Source organism: Bombus impatiens, unplaced genomic scaffold (genome assembly GCF_000188095.3).
Source record: "Bombus impatiens unplaced genomic scaffold, BIMP_2.2 scf_0320, whole genome shotgun sequence".
Lineage (NCBI taxonomy): Eukaryota > Metazoa > Arthropoda > Insecta > Hymenoptera > Apidae > Bombus > Bombus impatiens.
The window spans coordinates 1,629,698-1,637,360 of NT_176739.1; positions in this window are offsets into that span (position 1 = coordinate 1,629,698).

Genomic DNA, 7,663 nt, shown 5'->3' on the forward strand with positions numbered 1-7,663 from the left:
ATTGCTTCATAAGTAATCTAATCGGCCATTATCAACAATAATTCGTCATCAGCATAAAATAATTAACAAAACTGGTAAATTCATAATTATGAATCTATCTAATTAGAATATACAATTTCCAAGAATTCTCCACATTATAGCACCGTATTGCAATCATGCAACTTCGATTGGTATTGATTGATGATAAAATGAACTTTTTCACCGCTTTTACCCAATGATCCGATTTGTTGATTTTAGATTTCACAAAAGTGCAGGTTTTTGGTACAACTTCGGTTCAATCCGCTATCTAATCTCTTAAAATGTTATTTGATCGTCGATAATAGTTAATTCAGGCGAAATGAGTTTATACACAGTGGAAAATAGCACGAACATCGATTCCTTCGATCGATAAGCCCAACTTGATTCACTGCCATAGTTTCTCCATACCAAACGTTACCATAAAAGAAAGAATTTAACGCGGCAATTAAATAAAAGAAATGTTCCTATCATATTAAAATTCCTCTCATACGAACAAGATTTTCCCTTACAATTTTTACCAATTTCGAACTTAGTACGCTGATTTTTTTCAAGAAACGCGCAACTAAGTGATTGCGGATTTTGTCAATAGATGGTAACGATAAGATTCGCAATCACTTGGTTGCCAACCCAATACTTACGCAAGGATTCGAACATCGAGATTCAGATAATTTCCGAGAGCGCCGGTTAACTATCAATTTTTCTTTCAAACGTTTAAAACAAGTTTTACGACGTTCAAAAGGTTTAACGATCGTTTAACACGTTTGAGTAACACGTTGAGAAATCGCTATGTAAATGGTTTTTTTCTACAAATATTTCCTTTGCCTGACGGGAATATTAAATTATTCAGGTTAAATACATTGCTATAATCGCAGGACTGTAATAGAAACGATCTCTGTCTAATTATAAATTGTCGAAACTATTCTTTTTTTTAATATATATATAATGCAGTATATCTGACCATGACGTGCTTTTGCTATTGTTACGCGCAAGCAGAGACGAGCATTCGTCTTTCGCATAAACACAGATGACGTACGTACGTACATCCGTACCTGTTCTGTGGCATAAGTTCGCAATTTTATTTCGCATCGTCGATAAACTCGCGACTGATAACGTCAGCTTCTTTCGTCATGAGAACTTGGAGTTGAAATTGGTTTTCGCAGGTGGCGCCAGCTATCGACGCTTTGGTATTACCATTGACTAGTCGTCTGCGGTATTATCTATTATACTAGTTCGTGATTGGTTTCCGATAAATCATTGTCGACGTTGTTATTAAATCACAGACGAGGCACAAGATAGACGCGACATGCGAAACTTTTGCGCATCCGTCTTGCGGATTACAGGGTCCCCTTACCATTTTCGTTTCGCGTGCTACGTTATCGATTCGGTATGTTACTGGTACCGACGAGATGTACACGGATTTGAATTAAAAATACGAAACTGAGGCTCGAAGATAACTACGCGGCTGAAAATTGAGATTTAAAAGCGAGGCTTGAAACTAAATCTTGAAATAAAGATTGAGCCCTTCGCTCGTAACCCCCGTCGTCTTTCTTCGTCCAAGAACGAGACTTAAAATTCAGTCAAACTATTGGGTCGGCAACTAAGTGATTGCGGCTTCTGTCATTAGGTGATAATGTTAGTTGCCAACATTACTAAAAGACTACGACAAGAACTTTGCATGATCTAGATTGGACTGCATTGTGCGTGGTTCTCAACTTGCTTTTCCGAAGATAGTTAATCGATTAACAAGAATATAATACAAAAGTTAATCTTTGTGAAAGAATGGCAATAATCAGGTCTCAGCACGAGACCTACCCATGAATTAGTCAACGTTACACAGAAATCTCGACATAGAAGCTATTAGCAAGAATTCCGTCGCTATTTGCTCATGGGCGACAAATGAGAGATAAATATATGATAGATAAATGATAAATGGAGATAAATATTTCGCAAACTAAGCTGCCAAACATCTATCTGCCACACAGCGATTACATCGATCGTCGGTAATTCGGAACATTATGCGGTAATCCGCAACGCTATTGGCAACATTTGTATAGTTCGAAAGGAAGGAAATGAAACGAAGCTACTGACACTCTATGCATAATTCCGTGTCTAGCAAAGGGAAATTCGAATCGTTCTACTAAATTCTAACATTCCATTTTTGCCACTTTAATATGACTCGGCTGAGCTTTCTTTAAACACGAGATCGGAGAACAAGACCGGGATCAATTAGAGAACAAAATAAGATTCTATAAGATTCTATTCATTTTCTAATATTTACGCTAATATTTCGAGATACTGATATTTGAAAACCGATACAAATAACCTGGACCCACCACCACGACCAGGTGACCATGCCCGGATCCCATTATACAGGGTGTTTGGCTAGGTGTAAGGAAATTTAAGGGGTGATTGTCGAAGCCGAAATAAGTCAAAGATCAAGAATACAAAAATCGCGTTTTCGGCTTTGTTTCTTAGTTATCGATAATGAAAAATCGGCTGAATTGTGCCTGCACGTGTGCAACCCGCCTTACACGAGCGAAAGACGGTTAGCCTACGCAACGGGGCGTGCAGTGGTTCTCAAATCGAACGACAAAATAAGATGCAAAAGAAATGGTAGATTGAACATTAAGCCCGTCTACTCATCGAAATCCATAAGAGGTTTAGATAGAGTTATTTAACTCTAGAATATTGCATTCTTATTTATACTATACTGAGTACCAAAAGTACTTATTATTAGTCTGAATCATATTTCACTAATTTAATGTACCATAGATGCATCGATACGAGTACCTAGTCAGGATCGCAGCCAATTAGCTCATATTACTTGCCATATAATTAATAATTGTATCAGTTATACAGTTAATTGCTTGGCTGTATAGTGATACAATTAGTAATTGTATATCAAATAATACTGATTGCCCGGGTCTCACCACGTGGAGGTGCTGCGAGTGGAGACCCACCCTAACCGCGACCCATCCACCCTCCTTTTGCGCAAAAGAGTCTAAAATTGATTTATCGTCAAATAAATGCTCCTTTTGCTGTGCGTTTGTACAATGTTCGAAACAAACAGCAAAAGGAGCTTCGAGATGAAAAACCGACGCGAGAACTAAACCTGACTGGGACCCGTGCATCTACGAATCTAATCTACCCAACCATAAATCACAGCTACGTAAAAGTCTAAACATCTACTTAATAATCTGTCTACTTAATCTGTCTACGTAATAATCTAAATGTAACAAAGGGAAAGGGAGGGGATAAGGTCAGAAGTATGAGAGACCTTTTCGCAAGAGATTCGATAGCACAAAAAAGGAGCTTCACGAGAACTGGATTCTATAAAAGACTCCGAAAGAAATTCAATCTGCGAAAGATTAGTAAAATTCTATAAAATATGTATAATTATCGAAGACACTAAATGATATTCAATCTGAAACAAACTCGTTTGCTGGATTAGTACTTGGAAAGAGAAACTCAGACAGTCTTGAGATGAGAATGTTTTATAAAAAAGTGAAAAACAAAGTAATAATTGTCAATTAGAATAAATTGGTGTTGAGAAATTTTTGGGAAAAAAATAGTGAACTGTTTTTATCTTTTTAATGAAAACTAGGAAATTTGAAAGCGGGTATTTTAAGTAAGTTAGTTTCAAGTAATTGAATTTGGACTGAATTAAAAATTGAAAATCTGATTTGAATACAAAGATGAGAGAAAAATCGATTAATATAAAATCGCTTGCTTTTGCCTTTTAACTTTTAATGTCTGTTATTTCTATCTGTTTTCTTGTTATTTATATTATTATTATATTGTTATTTACTGCTATATTATTCTTATTTAGTACAGTTAACAAACCGAAAGATGTGCACATAAATCATTTTGTGCAAAATTGTTGTTACAAACTAACGGTGATCGCGAATGAACTTTTGTTCCACGCAAATGAAATTCGAATATTTATAAAATTCTACGTGTCAAAAAAGATCGACAATATCGCAGCCGAAAAGATCATAAAATTTATGATTCTAAGAACGAACGATCGCCAGCATTAATTCTAATAGCAATGTTCATGCTGACAAAGCAATATGTCTTGTAGCAGTATTTTCTGTATTAAACGTAGTAATAAGGGGCTCATTAATAAGGGGCACGTTAATAAGGGGCACGTTAATAAGGGGCACGTTAATAAGGGGCACGTTAATAAGGGGCACGTTAATAAGGGGCACGTTAATAAGGGGCACGTTAATAAGGGGCACGTTAATAAGGGGCACGTTAATAAGGGGCACGTTAATAAGGGGCACGTTAATAAGGGGCACGTTAATAAGGGGCACGTTAATAAGGGGCACGTTAATAAGGGGCACGTTGTGAAAACTAGGAAATTTGAAAGCGGGTATTTTAAGTAATCGAGTTTCAAGTAATTGAATTTGAACTGAATTAAAAATTGAAAATCTGATTTGAATACAAAGATGAGAGAAAAATCGATTAATATAAAATCGCTTGCTTTTGCCTTTTAACTTTTAATGTCTGTTATTTCTATCTGTTTTCTTGTTATTTATATTATTATTATATTGTTATTTACTGCTATATTATTCTTATTTAGTACAGTTAACAAACCGAAAGATGTGCACATAAATCATTTTGTGCAAAATTGTTGTTACAAACTAACGGTGATCGCGAATGAACTTTTGTTCCACGCAAATGAAATTCGAATATTTATGAAATTCTACGTGTCAAAAAAGATCGACAATATCGCAGCCGAAAAGATCATAAAATTTATGATTCTAAGAACGAACGATCGCCAGCATTAATTCTAATAGCAATGTTCATGCTGACAAAGCAATATGTCTTGTAGCAGTATTTTCTGTATTAAACGTAGTAATAAGGGGCTCATTAATAAGGGGCACGTTAATAAGGGGCACGTTAATAAGGGGCACGTTAATAAGGGGCACGTTAATAAGGGGCACGTTAATAAGGGGCACGTTAATAAGGGGCACGTTAATAAGGGGCACGTTAATAAGGGGCACGTTAATAAGGGGCACGTTAATAAGGGGCACGTTAATAAGGGGCACGTTAATAAGGGGCACGTTAATAAGGGGCACGTTAATAAGGGGCACGTTAATAAGGGGCACGTTAATAAGGGGCACGTTAATAAGGGGCACGTTAATAAGGGGCACGTTAATAAGGGGCACGTTAATAAGGGGCACGTTAATAAGGGGCACGTTAATAAGGGGCACGTTAATAAGGGGCACGTTAATAAGGGGCACGTTAATAAGGGGCACGTTAATAAGGGGCACGTTAATAAGGGGCACGTTAATAAGGGGCACGTTAATAAGGGGCACGTTAATAAGGGGCACGTTAATAAGGGGCACGTTAATAAGGGGCACGTTAGTAAAGGCATTGATAAGGAGGATATTAAGGGAGATGCATTAATAAAGGAGACATTAAGGGATGCATTAATAAAAGGGACATTAAGGGGTGCGTTAATAAGGGGGACATTAAGGGGCGCGTTAATAAGGGGGACATTAAGGGATGCATCAACAAGGGGGACATTGAGTAGCGCGTTAATAAGAGGGACATTAAGGGACGCGTTAATAAGGGGGACATTAAGGGGCGCTGAAAAAGAAACAAAGCAGTAGCCAGAAGGGCTAGTAAAATTCGATCGCCTTCCACTCTATATAAACCCGATCAATAAACCGTGAGTGGAAGGGAATACTCTTATTTCGCAACGCTAATTTACTACTAATATTTCTGAAGCAGAAAATTCTCAAAATCAAACGCGACGAGTGCTTTGTTTTATATCTGCAATATCAATTAATCTACCATCAAAAAAAAAAAAAAAAAAAAAAAAGTTAGTTTTGGGTATTTGTTACCACTACAAGGGGGCCTACACCGAGCTCGTTACCTCCGGTCGTAATCAGCAAACCTCAAGAAGTTTTTTCCCCAACCGCATTCCTGCAAAGAGCCAAGTCTTCGCCTACCCTCTCTAACGAACGATAACTGCTCGAGATTGGTATCAACATCTGTCAATCACGGACAGATTATTGCATACGCTTCTTTTGTACCTCTCACCTAACATATTCGTTCATTGCTCACTCCTTTTTCATATTATTTTAATCTACGTAATATACATGTAATACCAGAGAAGATTTCCTCTCTGATAATACATATACTGATGAAGATAGTAAGAAGTCCTCTGAAAGAAGTACGGATCTGATTGGTTGTTTCTGACAGACTCGACGCAATCGTAAAATCAAACATGTCTATTGGCCGAAAGTATCGCATATACAAACAAAACAACGTAGGCAACGCGTGACGATGAGCGATGTAGAATGGTATGCACATACCTAGTAAGTAAGCACATACTTAGCTTCTTTATCCTGTGTCGTCGCGGGGGATTCTTCCCATTTCCCTGCTGTACAATGTATGTATTTATGTGTTATATAAGTATGTACTTACATACTTACACAAAACATGGGACTTTGTGTCTCACGTTCTAAAATACCGATCTCGATTGCTTTTTTAAGCCCTCTGCGATTTGCTACGGTGAATATAGGAACTATCTGGTATTAGACTAAATCGATAACATCGCATGTGACACGAAAATGGTAAGGAGTTCAAAATAACTGTCGAAACAAGTCATGGGTCATGAGAAAGCATTGCATCGATTGCCTGCCACGTCTGTTCGGTATCTCGTCTACGATATAATGCTCAAAAGAGCGTAGATTGGAAAACATTTATGAAGATGTTAATAAAGCATAAGACAGTCTAGAATTTCGTACAAAGATTCGTAAATAGTAATAAATTTTAACTACATCTAAATATAAAACTCAAAAATGAAATGTGGAACATTAAACTTATAAAATTAATAAAAAGTACTTATTATTGATTACACTTTTAAATTATATCTGAATTATATTTCACTAATATAATATACCATAGATGCATTGAAAAGAAAACCCAGTCAGGATCGCAGCCAATTAGCTCATATTACTTGCCATATAATTAATAATTGTATCAGTTATACAGTTAATTGCTTTGCTGTATAGTGATACAATTAGTAATTATATATCAAATAATACCGATTGCCCGGATCTCACCGGAAAAAAAATTCTGAAAATTCGCGAAATTTGATACGCAACGCTAATAAATATAAATCTACGCACTCGTATTTAAGCAATACGCAACACTAATAGCGAGTGATCGTAGTGCAACCATTTAGGAGGTTGCCGATCAACGATCACATCTGTACAGCTCTTGCAGCTGTACGTGTGATCCAGTGTCCGACAAATACAGTCGGAGGGTTTGGGCATTTCGTAAACGCAACTCTACTTAAAGAACGCGATCTTTCGTTATCGCAACGCTAATTCTTAAAGTGAATTCAAATAAAAATCATTATTTACTATATGAAAAAGCTACTTTAAATATTCTGATATTGCTACTTGTAATACTATAAAATTAATTGAAAACTAACATTTTTATAATCTAATTTTTAACAATAGAAAACAGAATAAATTCTGATACGTATAATTCTATAAGAAATTCTAAAAATTTATAATAAAAATTGCAAAAGACAATCGCGATACGGTAATTCGCAACTCTAAAGCAAACGCGATTATCATTTTATCGCAACACTAATTCAAACCGTGATCATTTTCTCGCCACG